A 15,944-nucleotide genomic window follows, 5' to 3' on the forward strand; every position below is an offset into this window, starting at 1 on the left:
CCATTCTAAAGGAGATAAGTCCTGGGTGTTCATTTGATGGACTGATGCTGAAGCTGAAACTCCAAAACTTTGGCCACCTCATGTGAAGAGTTAACTTATTGGAAAAGACTCTGATGCTGGGAGGGATTGGGGGCAGGAGGAGAAGGGAACGACAGAGGATGAGACGGCTGGATGGCATCACCGACTCGATGGACATGCGTTTGAGTGAACTCCGGGAACTGATGATGGACAGGGAAGCCTGGCGTGCTGCAATTCATGGGGTTGCAAAGAGTTGGACACGACTGAACAACTGAACTGAACTGATATTCAGGTGATTGGTTCATGGTTGGGCTCCAGTGTTTCCGGGCATCAGCTTCTGAGGTCATTAGTGCTTGGTAGCCCATATTTATAAATTATGAATATTAATGAGTTTGAAATGCATATTTATGGTTAGAATTCCTTTAGAATCTTTAACTGAAAAGAAAGATAAAGTAAGGGAGAATACAAAGAGGTTATCTCCAAGTCTGCATAGCAGAAACAGAATATATTCCTAGAAATAGGTATATTGCAAGTAGTAAGCTACTGGGTGAGGGTTAACAGACCCCCATAATGTTTGTAAACTGTCTTTTGGTGAATAGAGCATTTATAAGACAAAGAACTGTTAATGCATAAATTGCATTTTTAGTATGCAGTTTCTGAAAACATGTCAATATACCATTTTTAACATGTCATTTTGCTTTCCTAAAACAAGAGTGAGTAAGTTCTGTGAATAAACTTGGGTATTTGTCAAATCTGGATTATGTCAGAAAAAGACATGGCCCAAGATAGTGTTTTGGTTTATCTCCTTTGTCACGTGTGTTCTGCTGACAGGAATTTAATTATACGTGCGTAATTCTCTTTGCCATGGTGACTATAACCTTACATTTAGTAATTTTATTTATAAAAACTAAAGCTCTATGCAGAATTAAAATATTAGTATTAGTTAACTGTTAGGAGTTTTTTATTTTTTTTTCCTAGGCAGGGTCATATAACCTTTTGATTAAAAGAGAGAATCTTCTTACTGTAGATAATAGTTGGTGTAAATTGAATGTTATACCCTGTGATTTTTACATATCAAAAACAAAAGGAGAATAATCTCAATTTTTAAAATATTGAGATACCCAAATTAATTTTACGAGTTGAAAGACTCCATGTGTAACAGTTTCCCAGTTTGTATAAATGCAATTGCACAAAAACAACTTTTATCCTGGACATTTCTGGTTCTAGAAAAATCAGAAAAAAAGACTTCTCCGATTGTTTTTTTAAAAGTAGGTAGATGCAGTGAACTAAAAGTCAGGGAACTCCAGGTCTCATGCCATCTGTTTGTCCTTGGGCAAATTTCATTCCATCCTATGATACAGAGTATTTTGTTCTGTAGCAGGGAAACCCAAAACCAATAAAGTAAAGCCTACGGTATATTTGAGGAACTTGGAAGAAAAATGAAATAGAAATTAGATATTCTTTTACAGGCATGAAAATAAGCACCTTTATTATGCCTGTAAGACATTTTAATGATCTAATTTTTTTAATATTCTCTTTATTAACTTTGTAAGGATGCTAAGGACTATGAATTTAAGGGAGACAGACACAAGTGTTGGGCAGGATCTAGATAGGCAGGAAACTAACTGGAATGTCATGAATCTTTATCTGAACATGCACACCAGATCTAAACAGTGTGTCTGGCTTGATTAGCGAAAAAATCAATCAGGTCAGTTATGCAGTTCAGTCAAGTCATGAATTAGTTAACTAGTTCTTATTTGTCTGAATAGATTAGCTGATATGTTTATTTATTCAGCCAGCAAGTATTTTTGGAACATCAATTATATGTCAGGCAATGTGCTATGAACACACAGATGAAAGAGACATTCTTACCTTTAAGGCTTTCAGTGATTCAACTGTAGTCCAAGGCATTGAGTTAAATGCCATCTTAACGGAACCTGCTGTAGGCAGATGCTTGGTTAATTCAACGGGGTGAGTTGAGGAGCAGTGGAGAAGTGTCTATAGGATGAGACACTTCTGGTGAAAATAATGTTAATTCAGGAAAAAAGGGAAAAAAAAAACTTGGCAGAGGGCTTTGGGATTAGGAAAGTTTCTTGGCTCAGTTATTGCTTCCATTCTTTGATCTCAACTAGATGGCATTCAGTAAGGACTGAGATTAACAGGCTTTGTTTCTAATCTTTTTTTACATTTACCACTAGCCCAAATTGACCAGCTTCTTTGTTGCCTAGTATCATCTAGAGACTTTTCCTTTCTTTCATCTTTGATAGACAGAAGGACCGAAAAGCATGTGAATAGGCAAAATATTTCGCAGATAAGTAACGTGGCCAGGGAGAGGGAATAAAGAGCCACTGCTCCATATGCTAAGATGGGATGCATAATGGAGAAATCACATACTACCTTAGAATGTCAGTGATAACTCTAAAAGTCCATCACTCTTGTTAATGAATATATGAATATAAGTAAATGAAACCCCAACATGAGAAGGAACAGTGATTTGAATTTAGGCCTTATGTGTGCAGCTCACTGATAGTTAGACCACAGCATGAAAAACTATGGGAAAATGTTTAAATGTCTTTTTTTCAGTGCTCTTCTTGGTAGTCTTCAATTCCTATTGGATAGAAATGTGAAGAAGACGGCACTTGGTTATCTATGATCATTCTGCACTGAGGCTTTAGTATTCAGTATGATAACCGTTTAAAAACTATGCAATTAAAGCTGTGTCTAATGAGAAAGGAAGAGGCCATGCTAAATATTAAGTGCTAACAAAATCCAGCTACTCCGAAGGTGTAAAATCATCTTGGCTTCTGGTGTTAGGATGGTGGCACTGGGGATTTGAAGGGATGGTGCAGTAATTAAAAGACTTAAGTCATGGATTGTAATGGCCCTGGTGAACAGCACAGCTCCCAAGAAGGCAAGGGATTCTTTCAGATCATTCATGGGAGAGTGAAGATTTTGTCTTTGTTCTAAAATAATATGAAATGCTGAGATTCAGTTTAAAAATTCTGTCTAGTTCAGAAGTTTATTTTTTATATGGGTGTCATATCTGATGTAAGATTTTGCTGCCGTGTTTTTTCTGCCACAATATTAATATTAATAACCTACATTCAACATATTAACTTAGTTACTTCAATATTATAACTATCAACATATTTGTTTAAATAGATTAAAAATAGCTGAATGCTGCTCTAGAAACCATCTGTCCAGTTAATGTTTTATTGCTCTTTCCAGATTTCAGTGTGGATCATATAGTAGAATTGAATTCATTTGTCAAATTTTTATTCAGTTATACTTGTGTGACCACTAAGGATTGCCAGCAGATTCTGCTTAGAATTTAATGAAAGGAGCTCTGAAAGGTGTGAGCCAATTGTATAATCAATAAGCCTGAATTCAAGCATATCTGAAGTTTGAGTGGGCTATGCAGATTTAGTCTCTAAAGCATTTTTTTAAAGTGACTTTTTGATTTAATTGAGGGGAGAGCTAAATAAGGTAGAGGAAATGAGTGACAAGGTGACATAGTTATTATGATACACAGTAATTTCAACTTTGGATCTGGGTTTTAGTGTAGCAGGGAAAGAGTCTGGAGGTGGGAAGAGAATAGGATGAATTTGAGAAGAGGGGATTAACAAATTAAAGGTTCAGATAGAATAAGTGGCTTCAAAGGATACAAAACCAAGGAGTGATAAGGGATTCCCATTTTACTTAATTTCTTCTTAAACAAGCATTAAGATATTGAAGCAAAAACCTTAGAAATTATGTTGCATTAACCGATTAAATACTTACTAAGTAGCTTTTGCACTCAAAGTTCAGTTAGACAGCTGTAGTGTATCTGAAGCTTTGACAGGTGATGGCTACAGGCAGCAGTCCACAAACTAGAGTCCCCCAGCCAAATTAGGCCACTACCTGTTTTCGTGCTACCTGGGGGCTAAGAAAGGCTTTTGCATTTTTTAATGGTTAAAATAAAATCAGGAGTATTTAATGACATATGAAAATTATATGAAATTCAAATATGAAGTTTTATTGAAATGCATCTACACTTTTTTAAAAAAAAACATTTGGTTAATGGCTGCATTCCTACTATAAGAGCAGAATTGAGTAATTGAAGCAGACCATGTAATCTGTAAGCTCTTACATATTTACTCTCTGACCCTCTGTAGAAAAATATTTCTGAGTTCTGGTCTAAAATGCAGGCTTCCGTGACTTCACAGTCAAGATTTATTGAGGACTTTTGTGTGCTGGGCATTTTTCTCTGAGCTCTATTCATCTCATTTAATCCTCACAGCACTTCCATAAGATAGCTGCTGTCTGCCTACAATGCGGGAGACCCAGGTTCAATCCCTGGGTTAGAAAGATCCTCTGGAGAAGGAAATGGCAACCCACTCCAGTACTCTTGCTTGGAAAATCCCATGGACGGAGGAGCATGGTAGGCTACAGTCCATGGGGTTGCAAAGAGTCGGACATGACTGAGTGACTTGACTCACTTTAAAATAAGAAATTGACACAGAAATGTTAAAACCTTGCCCTTAAATCACATAGGTATTAAGTGATGGAATTGAGATTTGAACCCTGGTGATATGACTCCAAAGAGTATACTATACACTTTCTAGATCTCAATTTCCCATATTTAAAATATGGATTGTATACTTTTTAAGATACTTATTATTAGATAGAGTTTGTTAAACATGTATAAAGCCCTTGGTATAAACAATTGATTTATAATATAGTCTTCATTTATTTTTATCTTGTATGCCAATTTTTTGTAAGACTCTCCTAGTTTACTTGTTAACATAAACATTTGAGATCCTGGACCTAGAGATTGTGGAATGAAGACTAAATTTATACTTTGTGAAGACTACCCCTGAGTTAGTTCAGTGCACATGGTTAGGGTGGCACTTGGAGAAATCTTGGGTCATTGTGGGTATGAAGAGGAAAGGAAGAGTAGCTTTTGCCCTCCCAAAACATCAAAATTGTGTATGTAAATGTGTAACTATCATACTGAATATCAAATCCAAAGTTACGAACAGGTGCTATAGAAATTCAGATGAAGGAGAGCTTATTGTAGGAATCAGAATTAAAATTATGGAATAAGAGATAAGAAAGGTCACAAAAACACATTGAGATAGAGAGTACTGGCCAACTAGATAAGCTATCCTAAACGAATGAATAAACTAATGTGGAAACTAACTTGAGAGGGCATTCACGAGACTTTTCTGAAAACTCAGGCTGTCCAGGTGTCTGTCAGAAGTAGACTCAGGGGCCCTGCACAAGAATGAATCTTGGTGTGCACTCTCAGGGAATTTACAGATAAATCTGGGAAGCAGTGATGGAAACAATGGTTATGCTACAGTGTTGAATGTTCAGTAACAAATATGTTACCAACCTTGAATATCACAAAGGAAGAGGTACCCATCCCACCTTGGGGAAGCAGGTAGTTTACATTGATGAGTCAACGGTACTGGTAAGAAGGTAGATGAAACATGAGAACTATTATGTGCAAAAGAACAAGAATAACCAAAGGATATCAATGGAGCAATTCAGTTCAGTTCAGTCGCTCAGTCGTGTCTGATGCTTTGCGACCCCATGGACTACAGCATGCCAGGCCTCCCTGTCCGTCACCAACTCCCGGAGTTTACTCAAACTTATGTCCATGAATCGGCGATGCCATCCAACCATCTCATCCTCTGTCATCCCCTTCTTCTCCTGCCTTCAATCTTTCCCAGCATCAGGGTCTTTTCAAATGAGTCAGTTCTTCGCATCAGGTGGCCAAAGTATTGGAGCTTCAGCATCAGTCCTTTCAATGAATATTCAGGACTGACTTCCTTTAGGATGGACTGGTTGGATCTCCTTGCAGTTCAAGGAGCAATTCATGATGATGCCACAGAAAAATACACAGTTTTTCTACCAAAATGTGACCTAAATGCAGAAGGCTTAGGTCAAAATTGTTGTTTAGTGGCCAAGTCATGTCTGGCTGTTTTGCGACCCCATGGACTGTAGCTTACCAGGCTCCTCTGTCCATGGAATTTCCCAGGCAAGAATACTGGAGTGGGTTGCCATTTCTTTCTCCAGGGGATCTTCCTGACCCAGGGATCGAACTGGCGACTCCTGAATTGACAGGCAGATTCTTTACTACTGAAAGAATGAAAGAGAAGTTGTTTAGTCATGTCTGACTCTTTGTGACCCCATGGACTGTAGCCTACCAGGCTCCTCTGTCCACGGGATTTTCCAGGCAAGAGTCCTGGAGTGGGTTGCCGTTCTTTACCACTGAACCACCAGGGAAACCCTAGGTCAAAATACCAATGAGCAAACAATTTTAATGTTAATAGATATGTTAATTGCAGAAGGCGCACACACACACACACACACACACACACACACACACTCACTCTCCCCGTCACCCTCCTTCTCCTTTTCTCTGAATTTAACACACATAAATAGTTCATAGTTACTATAGTCACTGGTTTTAGAGAACTTGGTGATATGGGATATGAAGATCTACAAAAGATCAGCTCTCAGGATTTTTGGTTCAAAGCTTTACTATATTTCTCAGGATAAGCTCAAAATCAAATGTGAACTTTTAAAAGAATACAGATAACTAAAGTTAAACTGACTTTATGTCTAAATTTTCTGATATAAATACCCTTTATCTTTGGTTTAACTTCCTAAGATTAGCTTCCTTCATTGTCTCCCTCTATCTTCCCTCCCTTCCCCTTTCTTTCTGTCTTTGGAAATGTTTCAGATATGAAATAAAACATGACTACCCAATTTCACCAACTCTCAATATTTTGCCACATTTTCATTCTATTGTTTTTTAAGTGAAAATAATATGTTAAAGATACAGTAGACCGAAAAACCTCTCTTTATGCCTCTCTAGTCTTCTCCCCTTGACTTTCATTAGGATGAATCACTCTTTTACTATATGACCTTGGCATTGATCATTCCCAAAAAGTATTTGAAAATTTGCTGTGTTAGATAGTGATAAAAATATAAAATACTGACATCACATTTAAAATTTTTCTAGCATTATTACAGATACAATTCTGAAGAATGCATTTTAATTTAAAACTGTGTTTGGGGATTTAATCATATTGAACTTTGCAACTCCAGCTTATTTATTTTAACTGTTAACATTCCATTGTGTGACTGTGCCACAAGTTATTAATGCATTTTCTGGGTGAAGAATATTTGGCTTGTTTACAGCTTTTAGCTATGACAGGTGATACTGCAATGAATATTCTTATAGGTATCTTCTTGTATGCATGCTCAGTCTTTTAGTCATGTCCCACTCTTTGCAACCCCATGGACTTCAGCCAGCCAGGCTCCTCTGTCCATGGAATTTTCCAGGCAAGAATACTGGAATGGGATGCCATGCCCTCCTTCAGATCTTCTTGACCCAGAGATTGAACCTGTGTCTCTTTTGTCTCCTGCTTTGGCAGGTGAGTTCTTTACCACCAGTGCCACCTGGAAGATCATCTTCTTGTATAATGAAATGAAAGTGAAAGTCTCTCAGTTGTGTCCAACTCTTTGTGACCCCATTGACTGTAGCCCATGAAGCTCTTCTGTTCATAGGATTCTCCAGGCAAGAATACTGGAGTGGGTAGTCATTCCCTCCTCCAGGGGATTTTCCCAACACAGATAACAAAATCAGTTCTCGTATATTGCAATTATATTATGAGCTCTTCTTTTAGCTTAGTTAATTCTTTTCTCATTTCATCTAAAATGTCCTAAAATATTAGAGAAATACAGCAAAGAAATACTGTTAAAGATTCTTGCTCATATAAAATTTTACAAATGTATGAAATATTAGCTATTTTTTCCCCCAGAGTCATATCTGTGTGAAATTTCACCTGGGGCAGTGGCCTCAACAATGTATGGAGATTGCAGTGTCTCTATTCTTGAGCCTGTAGCAGTAATTGAGAATCTGTCTCCAAACCAAGAGTGTAGTTGCTGTTTCACAGGATATGCATATTTTCAAATTTGTTAAATTTATTGACAACTTGTTTTCTCTTTAAGAGTGTATGTGTGTCTCACTTAAATCTTCATCAATATTTGAATATGTCTCTTTATTTTTGTTTTTTAAACTATGAATCAAATTAATTGAAATGATATACCATGTGGTCTGGGCTTCCCCTGTAGCTCAGGGCTAAAGAAGCTTCCTGCAATGCAGGAGATGCAGGTTTGATCCCTGGGTCAGGAAGATCCTCTGGAGGAGGACATGGCAACTCACTCCAGTATTCTTGCCAGGAGAATCCCACAGAGAGTGGAGAATAGCAGGCTGCAGTCCATAGGGTCACCAAGAGTCGGACATGACTGAAATGACTTAGCATGAACCATGTGGGTCTACATTTTTTATTTCCTAGATTACTTGTGAGATGAGTTTTGTTTTTGTTTTATTTTATTATATACTTAAATTGCCATTACTGTGGACTTTCCTATTTATTTGTTTTTCTCATTTTTTGGTTGGATTTTAAATTTTATTACTTATTTTTATGAGTTTTTAATATTATCCAGGACTTCCCTCCTAGCTCAGTCGGTAAAGAATCTGCCTGCAATTCAGAAGACATGGGTTCGATTCCTGGATTGGGAAGATCCCCTGGAGAAGGAAATGGCAAACCACTCCAGTATTCTTGCCTGGAGAATTCCATGGACAGAGGAACCTTGCGGGCTGCAGTCCCTGGTGTTGCGAGAGTCGGACACGACCGAGTGACTTTCAAGTATTGTTCATGTATCAGTTATATGTACTACTGATACTTTTCCCCTTTGTTTATGGTAAGATTTTTCTTACTGAAATATTTTATTCTGGTGTAGTCAATTTTATTCATGATTTTCATTATGATTTCTGTGATTTTAAAAATTCTTCCCTATATTGAAATGGTAAAACATGTCTCCTGTATTTCTTTTAAATGCTTAAAATTCTAGTGTTTCCATTTGGATTGTTAATCTGTCTGGAATTTTATTTGTGTATGTTATAAGTGCATTACAGTGGCTAGAGTTTAAGTGGAGAATGGATAGTGGTTAAGGGGGCAGGTGTCCTGTGTGCCAGGAGTGTACAGTATTGGAGGAGAAGGAGATTGCAAATAAGTTGTGCTGTTTAGGACTGGTTGGCAAGGTTTGGGATATATTAGTTCAAGGGCTGCTGTGACCAGAGCAGACTGGGTGCCTTAAGTCACAGAATTGTATTTCTCACAGTACTGCATCCTGGAAGCCCAAGATCAGGTGTCAGCAGGCTTGGACTGTTTTGAGGCCTCTCTTGGCTTGAAACTATCTTTTCCCTGTGTCCTCACACGGTCCTTTCTCTATCTGTACACATCCTTTGTGTCTCTGTGTGTGTCCAAACGTCCTCCTCTTAAAAGAACAGTATATTTTCCAAGTCTCTTGTAAATGTGTTATCATACTTTCATAATTAAAATGTATATATATATAAGAGGAAAAAAATAGGAGTCAGGATCTGCTTCATAAGGTGGAAGTTCCCCAAACACATATAGGTGTTCAATAAACATAATGTGTGTGTGTGTGTTAGTCACTTAGTCCTGTCTGACTCTTTGTGACCCCATGGACTAAAACCCACCAGAAAATAGTAGATGTCTATTATAAGTGCTTCAAGTAAAGAAAACATATCTAAGTATATCTATGGAGATGTTCTTGGTTACTAGAAGCATAATTTACAATTTTCCTTCTATTTTTTTTGTGTTAACCATATTTTCCTTAATAAGCATGTGAAGTGAAGTGAAATCGCTCAGTCGTGTCTGACTCTTTGTGACCCCATGGACTGTAGCCTACCAGGCTCCTCTGTCCATTGGATTTTCCAGGCAAGAATACTGGAGTGGGTTGCCATTTCCTTCTCCAGGAGCTCTTCCTGACCCAGGAATTGAACCCAGGTCTCTCGCATTGTAGGTAGATGCCTTACCATCTGAGCCACCAGGGAAGTTAATAAGCATGTACTGCACAAGTAATAAAATTTTTAAGAGTATTATTATGAGAAAAAATAAATAAAAGGATGCTAGTCGTACTGGACAGAGTCTACCCCAACAGCCTCACTTAACCTAATCACCCATTTAAGGTCCTATTTTCAAATATAATTACACTCTGAAGTACTGGGCCTCAACATAGGAATTTGGTGAGACAGAGAGACACATTTTATCCCATAACAGGATATATTGGTTTGCTAAATTTTAAGGACAACTTAACATGTAAATATCTCCTGGAAAGCAGTCATGGTAGCTCTAGGCTTTCAGAGATGAAAGTGGAAACTGCCAGGCCTCTGAAAGTCTAGGCCTGGCGCTGGCACGGTGCCTTTTCTGCTTTGTTCCATTGGTCAGCACAAATTCTCAGGAAGGGGAAATAGATTCTACACATAAGAACAGAGAGAATTATTGGTGGCCATGATTGCAGACTAAGAATGTGGTCACTGAGGTGAGAAGAGAAAGTGAGAGTTCACTTTCAGATTCCAAGGAAGGAGAGTAATTTGAGAAGCATTTATTTCAGAGTTTTAAACTTGGCAGAGTAATCAAATAGGATACGAAACAGAGGAAGTCCCTGGTTTTGGCAGTCAGTAAGGACTTGGTGAACAACGAGATTTGGGGGATACAAAAGATCATGGATTTGAATTTTATTTAAATTCAATGTATGGGGGCAGGGACAGTGAGAAAAAAGCTACAACTGTACACACACAAGTATGTGGATCAAAGAGACGAAATGGGAGATACAAAGACACTGGCTTCCTTGAGTCATGTGGAGGAAGTGGAAACCAGAAAGGAGGTAATTATAGATGGTATCTTCATCTCAGAGGCAAGACCTGCAATTTCTGCTGCAAGACCCAGGTCCTACCTTTCATTTAGATTGTCATCTATCAGACCCCTCTCCTCTGATGACATGATCAGAAGTGAGATAAAATCTAGCTTTATTTTGGGAGATAGGAGAGATTTCTCACTGAAAAGATATATATATATATATATATATATATATATATATATATATATATATATATATATATTTTGCTGAACAGCAGATAACTTGCAGAGAGCTTATGTTCTTGTGGTACCTTTGGTTGGGTTGATTGTTTTCAGATGGCGCATGAGTCAGTCAGTCCAGTTGCTCAGTCATGTCCGACTCTTTGTGACCCCTTAAATCTCAGCATGCCAGGCCTCCCTGTCCATCACCAACTCCTGGAGTCTACTCAAACTCATATCCAATGAGTCTGTGATGCCATCCAGCCATCTCATCCTCTGTTGTCCCCTTCTCCTCCTGCCCCCAATCCCTCCCAGCATCAGAGTTTTTACAATGAGTCAACTCTTCGCATGAGGTGGCCAAAGTATGGGAGTTTCAGCCTCAGCATCAGTCCTTCCAATGAACACCTAGGACCGATATCCTTTAGAATGGACTGGTTGGATCTCCTTGCAGTCCAAGGGACTATGGCGCATACACCTCACCAAGTCTGCCAGAAGAGCCTGTGGCAGGGATCAGTAAATGAGTGTTCCTGGCCTGCTGCCTGTTTTTGTAAATAAAGTTTTATTGGAACATAGCTACACTCATCTGTTTTTTGTATTATCTGTGGTTTTCCTGCCACCGTGGCAGAGTTGAAATGTTGAGAAAGAGACTATATGACCCACAATAAAACATTTATTTTCTAGCCCTTTTCAGGAAGAGTTTCCCAACTCCTCAAGTATAATATTGAATTATATAATATATATATTATATAATTTATATATATTACAGAAAGTATAATAACTTTCTGAAAACCGTTGGCATTTAGCAGGCAGGTAAATGGTAACCTAGGGTGATGGAGAAAGTCTTGGTAATTGACAAGCCACTGCTGAGGGTCACAGAGACCATGCTTGAGAAGGATTATTCAGAAAAGTCAGACAGTGACAGTCCCCAAGACAGTTGCTGGATTCAGCAAATGAAAATAACAGAATATTCAGTTACATTTGAATATCAGATTAAAACACAGGTCTTTTTAAAAAGTATATCTATATGATTTTAAGGACATACTTATACTAAAAGAGCCTTGTTGTTTGTCTGATATTCAGTGTTAACTGTGGGGGTCCTGGATTTCTAGTCTCCAAGCATCAGAGTGTTGTGAAGGAGTCTGAACACAGACTGCCTAAATTCAAATATTGCCTTCATCTCTCCCTGACTGAGTGACTTTTGGTATCATATTTAGTCCTCAGTGGCCCAGTTTCCTCATCTGAACAATGAGAATAATAACAGTTTAAGAATTAAGCGGGGAAGAATATGAGAATAGTATAGGATTAAGTGAATTCATGTATACATCCATCACAACTCTTGATTATGTGTTTACTTTTATTAATCACACAAAATAAATCAGGATGAGGGAAACTTTGAATCTTCCTAAATACAAATCATCCAGGGGAAGATCCCCTGGAAAAGAAAATGGCAACCCACTCCAGTATTCTTGCCTGGAAAATTCCATGGACAGAGGATTCTGGTGGGTTGTAACCCATGGGGTTGCAAAGAGTCAAACATGACTGAGCAACTAAAGCTTACTTCCTTAGTGTGTATATGTTAATCCCAACCTCTGCCCACTCCCCATTTCCCCTTTTGTAAGGATAAATTTGTTTTCTATGTCTTTGAGTCTATTTCTGGAAATGTTTATCTGTATTTTTTTTAAGGTTCCATAATAAGTGATATCATATGATATTTGTCTTTCTCTGACTGGCTTACTCCATTTAGTCTGATAATCTCTAGGTCTACCCATGTTGCTACAAATGGCATTATTTCAACAGTTTATTTAAATTCATTTCAAAAATTACTGTTTCCTTATTTGCAAGTTCTCTACCTTTAACCCCTGTTCATCTTTCTAACAATGTTATTCATATAAGCAGAGCTCCTTGTGTAATGTTATTTGTATCCAAGCCTTTTCAGTGTTTAGTCTTAAAAGTTCTGTCTAGTGGCTGTGTGCTGGAAATAGCGGCACCAGCTTTCTCTTGGCATGGATTCCCTGTATATCTGCAGTATAAGGCTTTTGTTTGTGTCCTGACAATAACAAATGACTTATGGAAATTCTGGGTGGTTGAGTAATAGATGTCCTGAATGAATTGTCCAAGAATAATGCAGCACACAATGAATTACAAAATATTTCAGTAATTATGATGATGTCGGGAAATAATTTACAGTTATTTTTCAGAATTCATTAAGAATTTTAAGTGATTAGGAGTTTAGATATATGTGTTAGTCAGTACCAACAAATTATCTATCTTATCTGTCTGAGGAGGAGAAATGTTATGGGAGGAGAAGTTAAAGTAAATGAATAAATATGAAAAATATTCTAAGGAATGCAAAACTGTGCAAAGATGTAATATGTCTCTAAGCCAACACAATTTGGTTTGATACATGATCCTTTTATTTCACAGTTTTAAAATGCATCCCACAGCCCAAACCATTCTTCACTCTTCTCCGTGGGGAAATATGTGAAGACAGGCAGTTCCACACAGGTCTGCCCCACTGGAAGGTTTTTATTTCAATACTATCAACTTCTATTCTCTGCAATCATTTTTCTTTTATTCTCGGTATCCATTGTTTTCAGTAATTCACTTGAGTGATCTGAAAACCGCTGAGAGCAACTGTGAGAAATCTGCCTGCTGACTTTGTTGAGAGTGAATTTTGAGAAGGAGGTTATTTCTGAGTCTATAGACAATAAATAAATGGACTGAAATTAAATTATCATTATCTCACACAATCACCTTGATAAGAAAATACAATTTTATTTATTTTTTTGCTGTATAGAAATGCCCTTAAGTCATATCTGGTAACCTTGATTCCTTAGTACTAAGTATTATAATGTTTACTGTTTTCCAAAAGGGAGGAAGCAGAGGAGGCATCAGGGCTAGCTCTTACCTTCCCTTACTCATGGCCTGCTTTGTCCTTGATCATTTATCCTGTGATTGTGTAGCAGTGGCTATTCTATTGTACAAGGTAATACATTCAATATAACCAGTGAATAACTCATAAAACAATGAGTTATGAGGTTAATTTGATTATCTAAGCAGTTACACCTGAAGTATACTCAGGATATCTCTGATTGTTATTGTCATTATTCTGATCGTCAGCATCAAAGTCCTCATCATTTTCACTGATGATCTTTTAGTAGTTTTAAAGCCCTACCTGTATGATATCACAGTAACAGATTTACCTAGTTCAATCACCTTAAATAAGTCAAATCTTTTTTTTTTTTAATTAATAAAGGTTATCAGCTCAGTTTGATTGTTCATAAATAGTGTGACTGATACCTTACCATTCCCATGATGATTGGAATACTGGTCAGCTGCTCTCAGCTGACTAACTTCCAAATAACTGTGGAACCTCATCATCTGCATTTTTTTTTTTTTTTTGCATCAAATATGTGTGTACATAGAATGAGTAACAGGTCTATGTACTCTTGAGATTGGAAGGGATTCTCTATGTTATGTAGTCTACTGTTGTAGTGAGGGTGGCTTTGTCTCACGGAAGTCACCAATGTAGCCACTAGTCTAGGATTGTTTTATCTGTTCATCTATTGAAGGGGCAGTTCTTTGGTCATAAATACTTTATTTCACCAAGTTCTTATATTTGGATAAATTAAAAATAAATTCTTGCCATGCAAGTTTTTTGGATACAATTATTGATTTCCAATCTGTTTGATTTCCTTAGTTGGTGCAAATAGAAAAAAAAAAAAAAAAGTGCCCAATTAGACTAGTGTGATTTAAAGGAATCAAGTATTATAATAGACATGTTTATTAGCACTTCCTCTGTGACAGTAAGTTATTTATAGATACTAACTCATCTAATCTTTTAGAAACTCTATATCACTAGTTTCTCTATTTTTATATAAGATTTTGCTGAGACAAAGAGTCCCAAGGTACCAAGCTAAAAAGTAGTAAAGTCAAAAATTAAATTCGACTTATTCCAAAGTTTAAAACACTCATACACAACAAAACCCTGCTCAAAAGCAATGGAAGTTTTGCCTCATTGTAGGAAGAAATTTTGGAGAAGGCAATGGCACCCCACTCCAGTACTCTTGCCTAGAAAATCCCATGGACAGAGGAGCCTGGTAGGCTATAGTTCATGGGGTTGCTAGGAACTGGACATGACTGAACGACTTCACTTTCAATTTTCACTTTCTTGCATTGGAGAAGGAAATGGCAACCCACTCCAGTGTTCTTGCCTGGAGAATCCCAGGGACTGGGGAGCCTGGTGGGCTGCTGTCTATGGGATCGCACAGAGTCGGACACGACTGAAATGACTTAGCAGCAGCAGGAAGAAATTTACATTTGTGTCTTGCTTATAACTAAAGCATTAAAAGTCCTGGGATTTGCATGAGGAGGATGATGCAAAGGGAAATCTTGACAGATGAGAATTTACTGCCTCCCCTTTACTTTGTAGAGTCTGTCCTAAAGGAAACTGGAAAAGAAAGTATTTAAGCTAGAGTTTTCCATTTGGAAGAAAATAATGATACATATGTAACAAGCATTGGGAGTGGGGGTCAGTCAACAGGAGACTCTAGAGGCAGCTGAGGTACCTGAGACAAAGGAAAGGGGAAGGAGGATTTTTTTTTTCCTTTTTTTCCATTGTGAATGTGACCTTATTTTTAGCACTTTCTTGAGAGTAATCTCGAGAAAAGTTTTAAGTGATTTAACTGATTTTTAATTATTTCTAGGGACCAGACTGTTTCTTGGGATGTAATTGACTTTAAAGTTATAAAAGGAAGGCCAAACTAATATAGTTTATAATTTTTTATACTATTACTATAAATGCTAATAATCAATATAATCACTGCAGCTTCCTTTTTTGTCTAGAATTTTGTTTAGCTCATATTTTAACATGACTCTATCTAGTCTTCACAGCACCCACGAAAGTATTGTTGCTATTATTCTCTTTCACCAGTTTCTTTTTTCACAGGTACATCCAGTAAGTGCTTTAGTTAGTTGTAACAT

At 37.4% G+C, this 15,944-nt stretch overlaps 1 long non-coding RNA gene across 6 annotated transcripts in view; it reads left to right on the forward strand.

The window, feature by feature from the left end:
* LOC147374048 (uncharacterized) overlaps positions 1-15,944 on the forward strand; it is a 364,526-nt gene that overhangs the window by 189,228 nt on the left and 159,354 nt on the right. The window contains exon 3 of one of the 6 annotated variants that reach the window (XR_015162376.1): positions 8,538-8,681. The exons of the other annotated variants lie outside the window; for them this stretch is intronic. This is a non-coding gene — a long non-coding RNA (uncharacterized LOC147374048). Of the gene's footprint in view, positions 1-8,537; positions 8,682-15,944 lie in introns of those variants that run through there. 6 annotated transcript variants of the gene reach the window in all.

Source organism: Bos grunniens, chromosome 4 (genome assembly GCF_055505025.1).
Source record: "Bos grunniens cultivar Pamir isolate PY7600 chromosome 4, Bosgru_T2T1.0, whole genome shotgun sequence".
NCBI lineage: Eukaryota > Metazoa > Chordata > Mammalia > Artiodactyla > Bovidae > Bos > Bos grunniens.